We start from the raw sequence: 11,103 nt of genomic DNA, 5'->3' as shown, positions 1-11,103 counted from the left end.
TTATTCTTTATTAATTAATTAATTTAATTAATAAAAATTAATTGTTACTTTATGATTAATATAATATTTAACTAAACATACTATTTAACATATACATCGATGTCATTATGATAATTAAGACCTAAGGAATTTTTTCTCTTTTTTTCCTTTTTCTTTAGGATGTTTCGTGCCTATTTTCAAAATATTGAGAATTTAATGAAAATTATACAGAATGTCCTTACATATGTTTAGAATCTTCAGTACAAATTTTAAATCGATTCACTAAAGCGTTCACAAGTTATAAGAATTTTAATTTGCACCGAATTAACATATATTTTTATGGGAAACGTATAACCACGTTGATTCAAATGACAAAAACACATGTCTAGTTTAACATTCTAAGAAAAGTTAAAGTAAATCTTCAAATAATCTTGAACTTTAACATACAAAATAATCAGAATTAAAGTCAAATGTTTCTATTACAAATAATTAAAGTTAAAATAATTACTATTATAAGTTAATGTTCTACAACAATTCTTACGAGTTTCTGTAACTATTTTTTCATGTAATTTTTAATTAACTTATATGTTATTTTTACATTACACTTAAAGTCACAATAACAAAAATAAATGTGAAGTATTGTGTCAATTATTTAACACTTTTAGTTTGTCAATAAATAACATACGATGAATGACTTATTTTAACATAAGGATGTTTTGTACCTATTTTCAAAATATTGAGAATTTAATGAAAATTGTACAGAATGTCCTTACATATGTTTAGAATCTTCAGTACAAATTTTAAATCGATTCACTAAAGCGTTCACAAGTTATAAGGATTTTAATTTGCACCGAATTAACATGTGTTCTTATGGGAAACGTATAACCACGTTGATTCAAATGACAAAAACACATGGAAATAATATTCAGAATTTGTTTAAAATTTGCAAACGTTTAGATACAGAGGAAATATTTAATCAAATAATATTAGACAAGTACTGACTGGTTAAAAGGATATTAATTATAATTCAATGAAGTTAACCATGTATCTGTCACAAGGTGAAATTCTCTGCCAAAAGTTAAATATTTCGATTAACAAAATTCGGAATATTTCAGTAAAAACGCAATAAATATTAAAAATACATCTCTACACTGTAGCTAACAATAAGATCAAATTGTAATATTCCACACAATTTCTTACTCAAAATACACCAAAAGCGGATATTCGTCAATATTAATTTTCAGCTACTTTTTGCTGGGATTGTACATACAAAACATCCTTAAATTAATTTTTTAATTAATATCACGCCGAGCAGCTCGCTGTTGTTAATTCCGAGGAATGAATATTTATCATTGGCACGATCTTCGAGTTCACGGTAGTTTTTCTCGCTTCACGATAGCACAAACATTCCAAAAGACGCGCGCTTCTCCGGTTTATACTTGTCGCTATCACGTTGATATTCATTATCATCGATGAAGTAACGGCCAGAATGCATTTTCTCCGTCGATTCGTTCTTAGCCTCTTCCTCGATGGAGTGATCGCCCTCCTCGTGCTTGCCCTCGTAAAATTTCATTACATCACCCGTATAAACGTGTCCTTGCGCGGACTCGCCACCTTTATGATAACCTTCCTCATATGTATGCTGGTAGGGCTCGATGCCGTTGTGATCAGTTTCCTTGACGTTTTCATGAACCGCGTATTGCGGTGGATAAGAATATCCTACCATGTCGCCGTGTTTCCCCCCCATCAGATGATTGGGATTAATATTATGATCCGACATAGGCATGTAAGAATCTTTGGGATACTCGGGGAAAGGACTTTCCTTTGGCTTATGAACCTCCTCTTTATGAATACCTTCATGATCTTTGGGTAGATTATTGCCCGACTTGTCATCGTAATCGCTATGGTAGCCGTAATTGCTCCAAGAACTCCAATCCTCCTGATGCGTCTCCTTATGATAGGTTTTCTTCGGCGCTTCTTCCTTATGCTTCGCCTTCTTCGGTATCGAACTGCCCGGCTTGTGGACATGTACGAAGACCGTTTTTGTGTGAATCTCATGTTTTATGATCTCCGGGACGTGGATCTTGAAATGCACGCTGTTTACGGCAACAGAGTAATAATAATAAATAAATGGCAAAAGTGAATTTAAAATTCAATCACAAAAGTTGTACAAATATACTCTTTTACTATCTCGTAATATATCATTGTTTTAATTCAATGATTTTAGTTAGAGTAATACGATAAATTGGTAGCGCATTAGTAAATGTGAAAATTGATTATTGAACGAAACAATATTCGAGAAGTGCTCACTGAGAAAAAAATCTGATTGCATTAATTAGAATTCTGATAGATTCGACCAGTCTGTTGGAAAATAGACGAACCAGAATTCTTGTAGGAATCACCTGATGAATCTGATTAATTTCTTCCTGTTAAATTTACCAAATTTTCTGATTAATAATACTAAACTCACTACTAAGTCGTCTAAAATTTTTTCCATCTAATCTCAAAAGTCTGTTTAATATTCTGAATTTCAAGACAAGATTATTGGATAAATTCAGTCCAGATTATTGAATAAATTATTTTAAATTCAGTTTGTTAGAAATTAAACTGATAAACAGTGATGCAAGAAGAGGATGCAGTTCAAACACACACAATCAGACACTGAGAAAAAAATCTGGTTGCATTAATTAGAATTCTTGTAGATTTAACCAATATGTCTGTTAGAAAATGGACGAATCAGAATTCTTGTAGAAATCACCAGATGAATCTGATTAATTTCTTCCTGTTAAATTTATCAAATTTTCTGGTTAATAATATTAAACTGGTCAGCACCAAGTCGTCTAAATTTTTTTCCATCTAATCTCAAAAGTCTGTTTAATATTCTGAATTTCAAGACAAGATTATTGGATAAATCTAGTCCAGATTATTGAATAAATTATTTTAAATTCAGTTTGTTAGAAATTAAACTGATAAATAGTGATGCAAGAAGAGGATGCAGTTCAAACACACACAATCAGACACTGAGAAAAAAATCTGATTGCATTAATTAGAATTCTGATAGATTCGACCAGTCTGTTGGAAAATAGACGAACCAGAATTCTTGTAGGAATCACCTGATGAATCTGATTAATTTCTTCCTGTTAAATTTACCAAATTTTCTGATTAATAATACTAAACTCACTACTAAGTCGTCTAAATTTTTTTCCATCTAATCTCAAAAGTCTGTTTAATATTCTGAATTTCAAGACAAGATTATTGGATAAATCTAGTCCAGATTATTGAATAAATTATTTTAAATTCAGTTTGTTAGAAATTAAACTGATAAACAGTGATGCAAGAAGAGGATGCAGTTCAAACACACACAATCAGACACTGAGAAAAAAATCTGGTTGCATTAATTAGAATTCTTGTAGATTTAACCAATATGTCTGTTAGAAAATGGACGAATCAGAATTCTTGTAGAAATCACCAGATGAATCTGATTAATTTCTTCCTGTTAAATTTATCAAATTTTCTGGTTAATAATATTAAACTGGTCAGCACCAAGTCGTCTAAATTTTTTTCCATCTAATCTCAAAAGTCTGTTTAATATTCTGAATTTCAAGACAAGATTATTGGATAAATCTAGTCCAGATTATTGAATAAATTATTTTAAATTCAGTTTGTTAGAAATTAAACTGATAAATAGTGATGCAAGAAGAGGATGCAGTTCAAACACACACAATCAGACACTGAGAAAAAAATCTGATTGCATTAATTAGAATTCTGATAGATTCGACCAGTCTGTTGGAAAATAGACGAACCAGAATTCTTGTAGGAATCACCTGATGAATCTGATTAATTTCTTCCTGTTAAATTTACCAAATTTTCTGATTAATAATACTAAACTCACTACTAAGTCGTCTAAATTTTTTTCCATCTAATCTCAAAAGTCTGTTTAATATTCTGAATTTCAAGACAAGATTATTGGATAAATCTAGTCCAGATTATTGAATAAATTATTTTAAATTCAGTTTGTTAGAAATTAAACTGATAAATAGTGATGCAAGAAGAGGATGCAGTTCAAACACACACAATCAGACACTGAGAAAAAAATCTGGTTGCATTAATTAGAATTCTTGTAGATTTAACCAATATGTCTGTTAGAAAATGGACGAATCAGAATTCTTGTAGAAATCACCAGATGAATCTGATTAATTTCTTCCTGTTAAATTTACCAAATTTTCTGGTTAATAATATTAAACTGGTCAGCACCAAGTCGTCTAAAAATTTTTCCATCTAATCTCAAAAGTCTGGTTAATATTCTGAATTTCAAGACAAGATTATTGGATAAATTCAATCCAGATTATTGAATAAATTATTTTAAATTCAGTTTGTTAGAAATTAAACTGATAAACAGTAATGCAAGAAGAGAATGCAGCTCAAACGCACACAATCAGAGAGCTAGCGTTCTCTTTCTGGCACTACTACTCGTAAGAGAAAAAAAATACTTTGGATTTGGAGAACGTTAATACTAGTTCTTTATACACATTTCATGGCAAATATTTAATATGAGTAAAATTAAAAGTGGCTCGCAGCCTCGAGCGACAAGCAAAGAAATTAATGTAACAAGAAATTTTATAGATCCAACCAGAAAATACTAACCAAATCCTAATAGTAAAATCTATTAAACATTCTAGTTATAAAAAATTGAGTCTTATTATGATAATTAGAAATTCTTGTTTGATGTAACTAAAATGCCTTCAATCATATACGTCATGTTGGTACAATCAAACGATTTTTCTCAGTGCTGTAATGTGAGGAAAATACATGTACACATTCGTTAATTTGACAACGAGTGAAAACGAGAATGAACATGCATCGTGATTTTCGCCACGAGAAAGCGTAAAGAGCTCTGTGACTACATTTATGACGCTAAATATTTCTTAACGAAGCTGTGCAATCCGCGAAATTGAATTTAATAACACAATAATTGCGTATACTCACTGCTGTTTATCGGCATTTCCGCTATTCAACGCCTCGTTTGACAATATGATAAACAAGCCGATAACGATCCTCTAAAATACAAAATCGCGATTATTATTCCTTAAATCACTCATAATACACACGCGTTTGATGAATTAATTGACGATTATTATTTATGCTCGTTGATCACGATCTTATTGTGCCGATATCTGCGATCTTTGTATACCGATCTGAAACCCATTTGCGAGAATGCCGCACATATTACTTTTAACGGTAATTAAATCACTAATTATTGCAGGAGAGCAACCATGCAAAGCGCGATACATCTTAAAAAATTTCTTGTCAGTCATATTTTTTCTATATATACATATGTATTTGAATTGTTGATTTTATACAGAGTGAGACAAGTTACCTAAATAACTTATTAATTTATGTCTTACGATAATTATATGTCTTATGAAAAATTCTTATATAAGTTACACAATTTCAACAACTTATTTCAATAACTTATTAATTAATGTCTTACGATAATTATATGTCTTATGAAAAATTCTTATATAAGTTACACAATTTCAATCATATAGTACATGTATTTTTTATAAATAAAGATCTTTCAGGAAGAAAATCAACTTAATTTTTTTTTAAATGGGGAGGGAAATCATGATAATTTGTTTATATAAATCAATTCTCACAATATTTGGCGTAAAATATTATAAAGGTAGAAAAAAGAATAGGAATAGAAGATAAATACATGTGAATTTACAACAAACATTACAACAAATTTATATATTTCTCCTTAAAAACAACTATATATTTTTTACACTAATTAATTCCTTTCATTATTTTGTGCATAAAAGTATTGATAATTGAAAAATAAATATTAATCAATATTCGTTAACGAATATAATAATATTTTATATAGCTTATGTAAAATTATGTCAATTTAAAATGTAAAATATCTCGTAAACTGTATTTAATTTTTGACTATTCTATTTTTACAATTTTTTATGCCAAACTATGAGATTGTCAAAAATTGATTTATATAAATTTAAAGCAATTAAGATGGTTAAAAAATTAAATTGACCTTTAAATCTTTGAAACATCTCCACTTATAAAAAGGTAAATATACTATATAACAATTTCATTGAAATTATGCAACTTTTATGTGTATTTATTTAACTTTTCATAAAATATACAGGGTGTCCCAAAAGTCCCGGACCGATCGAATATTTTATAAACTATGCACTTTAGAAAGAAATGTTTCAGACAAAAGTTGTATGGCTTGAAGGGGGCCATCAGATGTTAAAGAAAACACATAATTGTTTTAAAAAAAAATATGTAATTAATTGCAAATTACATATTTTTTTCTTAAAAACAAGTATGTTTTTTCTTTACACCAATTAATTCCTCTCATTATTTTGTACATAAAAGTATTAAGATAAGATAATCGAAAAATGAATATTTTACAAGATATTTTACGGTTTATGTAAAATTAAGAAATGATTTCAAGCCTCATAATTCGGAAAGTACTTAATGAAAACTAACTTAATTATAGTGTTTTGTAAAGCTCTCGACGTGAGCTACCAGAATATTTAATAAAAAATAGAGAGTTCCATTTAAGAAATTGACGGTGATTTTCACGTGACTTTCAAATGATTCTCCCATGTCAAATCATTGTCACTATCTGATGGCCCCCTTCAAACCATACAACTTTTGTCTGAAACATTTCTTTCTAAAGTGCATAGTTTTTTTTTATAAAATATTCGACCGGTCCGGGACTTTTAGGACATCCTGTATAATTTATAAATTATTTAAGTAGCCTGTTTTAATTGCCTCACCCTGTATATACATTTGAACTATCACTTTTACACGATATGACTATATGAATAAATTACACAATCTGCACACGCGATTTTCGAGTTTCACTTATAAGTATTTTATCAATTTCATCATTACCATGATCTATTGTCGAATCGTTGCAGTAGTGATTGCGAACGCGGTTATCAGCGATCAATCGCCGTTTGCGATTCGCTGACGATGAAATGTCCATTTATATGCAATCTTCTTTTCATCGAAAGCGAATCTCACGGAGAAACGTGATGCAGGTCACGGGCGATGATCGCTTTCGCTATTCTTCCGGTGATATGCTTCATCTCTCGATGCGGAACTGACGCTGTTTTAGAAATTATGAGGTCGATAAACCATAAAGAGATATTGCACGGCCAAGTTCATTGTCACGGTGAAATTACTTCTTTTGTTCGGTCATTCATGCTGTTGAAGATTATCTCTGATGCTTCTAATATGTTTTTCTTTTGATATTTTTTCAGGAAATGCAAGCATCTAAAAAATGATTAATTTGAAGAGAAATTACATAGAAATTTAAAATGACTACGTGCCTCTAATAAAATGAAGCAAACAACAGATTATGGATTACAAATAGATAATAAATATTTTTACTAAATAAAATATTTGAATTATATATTTTACACGCTTCAAAAGTATCTAATTAAATTTAAATTTCAAATCTGTTATCTTTACATCAAAAACATATAATTTATGTTAATAATACTTAATAATAAGAATATTAGAAATTAAAATGCATAAACAAAAATTGTAATATTATATAATTATATTATTATATAATTATTATATATAATTATTAAATTATATAATAATTATATAATTATTAAAAATTAATAGTATAGATTCTACATGTTTTATTAAAAATCTTATAGAGCTGTAGAAATATATTTTTGCCGAACGATTTAATAGTCATCGCCTTATTTAATAATCATTTTAATAAAAATAATAATTATAGTTGTTATTCAAACATGAGGACGTATATATAATTAATGTAATAAAACAAAGCTTCCGCTCAAAAAATATAAATTATAGAAATAGCACATAAAAGGAAACATATATTGAAAGACTTATTGTATAGATAATAATAACAAATGCAAATTTAAGGAATGCAATTTATTATTAATTTAAATTTATTATTAACTATATTATTTATTATTTATAATATTAATATAATATAATACATAATATATATAATATAATATTAATATAATGTAAATTTATTATTTACTACATTATTACTTTAAATTTATTATATAATTTACTTGCAATTTTTATTATTAATATTTCAAATTACGTATTTCTTTTGTTAAATTATTTTTTTAATAATTATTTAGTTAAATTATTTTGTTACAATTACTTTTTTAAATTATATTTTTTAAATCTTTTTTTTAATAAACGAAAAAATTGCGTTAATCTGCATATCAATAAAATAATAAATAATTTTAGATTTATTGGGAAAATATATAGAAAAGACAATCTTATTTATATTTTCACATGCATGTTATTTATTATAATATATATAAACATATATAATAATGTTACATATATTATGTTACATGATATATACTGAAAAAGCACACTAGAAAATATCTAAGTGTGCTTAAATAAATTCTAAACTAATGACAATCTAATGACTCTTTTCGTTGGGTTTTCTTACTCATAGGTAAATACTACAATGTTACAAATGTTACAATCTATGAAAATGTGTTATCGATGCTCCTCGTCGTAGTACACGGTGTCATCATTATCTTCACGATGCTTTGCTTCACTATGATGTGGAATTATTTTATAAATTGTATGCGTATGTTTCACCTTTTTCACCTGATAGGGAACGTGTATTATCACTTTCTTCCTACAACAAAAAAATATTGCAAAAAATATTAAATATAAATTTAACAAAAAAATACAAAGTCCTCTTTCCAAATATCTCATACATTTCTCATATATTTGTTTATCTTATAATACTTACGATTCAATCGATTGATGCATCAGTGCTAGACTTATCAGGAACAAGATACTGTACTGTAACAAACATAAATATCAATGCATTATTATTATATATATATTCCAATTATCTTGCGAATTTTCTCGGCCAAGTAAAATTAAAATAAAATGCCACATAAGAATTAATTATTGAATTAAAAAAGAGAATAAATATTTTTCAATTCAATTTAATAAATTCTTTAATAGATGCTCAATTAAAATAGATACTTTGAGGTCAAAATTAAATTAGGTATTACAAATTTTAAAACAAACTTTTGAGATAAATAAGAGTAATTTTTTTTAATTAAATGTTAAGTTTAATTAAAATTTAATTATGTATATGGTAATGTAACAAAGAAGCATCTTACCAGGAACTTGTTCATTGTGAAAAACTTGATTCGCTTCTACAAAGCTTTTGTCGAAGCACTCTAACTAATCGTGAGATACCGTCTATGCATCGCACAGGTATAAAGCGAACGTTTATATAGTGCAACCAACATCTAACAGGGGGGAGATGCGTAAAGTATTCCGCGAAACTCCGCCCAGCATGCACTCAAAACACTATTATTTGCGATTACCGCTCTAGAATATCGCAAAACATCCTTTTGCTCCGGATTTTCATCTGAAAAACACCAATATCTGATAAGCCTAAAAATATAAAATGATAAATTTATCATCTCTAAACATATTATTCGCATCAAATAAAAATACTCAAATAAATTATTCAAAAATTATTTATTTTTTATTAACGTTTACAATAAGAAGAATTTAATTTTCACATATTATGTGTGTGTTTTTATCCGAAACGGAGCTCTGTCTTCGTGAAGTGCAAAAATAAATACTCGTATTAAAACGTGTTAGTCTTTTTAAATCATTGAGGAAATAACAAATTGCTTCGTCTAACAATTAAATGCAATATGACGTGCGCGAGTCAATTAAAAGTGAAATCTTGGCGTAGCGCTGGAAAGCACCATAAAAAATGCCACCTACACGCGTGTGCAGATACATCGCGTTTTCTGCGATTAGCAATTTTTATCCAGCGCCGATTCTGGCCGAAGAAAAAAAAAGAAATGGACGGGAAGATCGCCGCGGCGTGACTACCTCGGCTATCGTGATCGTATAATCGTCGGTCCCGTTGATTTCACGGCCACATTAATCCCGAGCGAGTGAAAAACCGATGGATGCAAGAACCATAACTATTGTATCGTTTGAAAAATACATCGCTTTTATCTCTTGCATCCTCGCCTATTGCTTGACACATCGATTGTATCGATTGATGCAGTCATCCGTTGCAAGATGAATGCTATTTCTTTCTCTTTTACTTGTCGAACTTTATTTCTTTTTATAGCAAAACTCTAATTCACGCAGAAACTTCTTGTTTGCTTTGTCTATAAAATATCTATCATATCCCTGATCTCATGTTATAATTAACGTTAAAGCAAATTTATGAAAATACAATTTATTTTGTGCAGAAACGAGAGTGAATCGGTGTAAAATTTTTATTTGATTAGCTTAAACAAGATAAATTAGATCTAAACTAGATTATACTCTGAATTTTCTATCATGATATTTTCTTTCGTATATTTTTGTTTTCACTAATATTATTTTCAAATCGCTTTTTCTCTCGCAGCTTTCAACATGAAGATATTAATATAAACGTTTATATTTAATGTTAAAAGCTGTATTATAAATGTATCTAAAACCAACATCAAAACTTTCTAATACTACACATTATCTTGAGCAGATCTCTAATTGTAGTTTAATAACAATAATAGCCACATCTTTTACTTATATTACTTTTCCATTCATCATGCGATATGTAATCTACGTCAATAAGGAGCAATTAGAAATTAAAACAATCCAAATGTGACAACCAATATTGTTTATTTCTCTTCAATATAAACAATTGGCAAATTAAATAGAAATACATCATCCCAGGAATATTATATAACTTATGTACAATACTTAAAAATAATACATTTAAAAATACACCTTCAAAATATATATCTAATGCAATTAATAAAGCTTTAGAAATATTAATATAATATTTATTATATAACATTTATTATATAATATAATATTTATATTAACGATACTTTTTCATGTGTTAGATAATTTAATACATATAAAATATCGAATAGAAAACGACCAGAGTAAGTAATCTTATGCTTCTATTTTAGATAAAATCATTTTAGATAAAATCTGTAATTTTATTTAATTTTAATTATATAATAACAATATTTAATTCAGTGATCAGAAAAAGATTAAATCCGATTCGATCGAGGAATTCTCATATAAAAGATTTTGAGATGT

The sequence above is a fragment of the Camponotus floridanus genome, unplaced genomic scaffold (genome assembly GCF_003227725.1).
Source record: "Camponotus floridanus strain SB8 unplaced genomic scaffold, Cflo_v7.5 scaffold65, whole genome shotgun sequence".
Classification (NCBI taxonomy): domain Eukaryota; kingdom Metazoa; phylum Arthropoda; class Insecta; order Hymenoptera; family Formicidae; genus Camponotus; species Camponotus floridanus.
Note: the sequence above shows the minus strand (reverse complement) of the source record.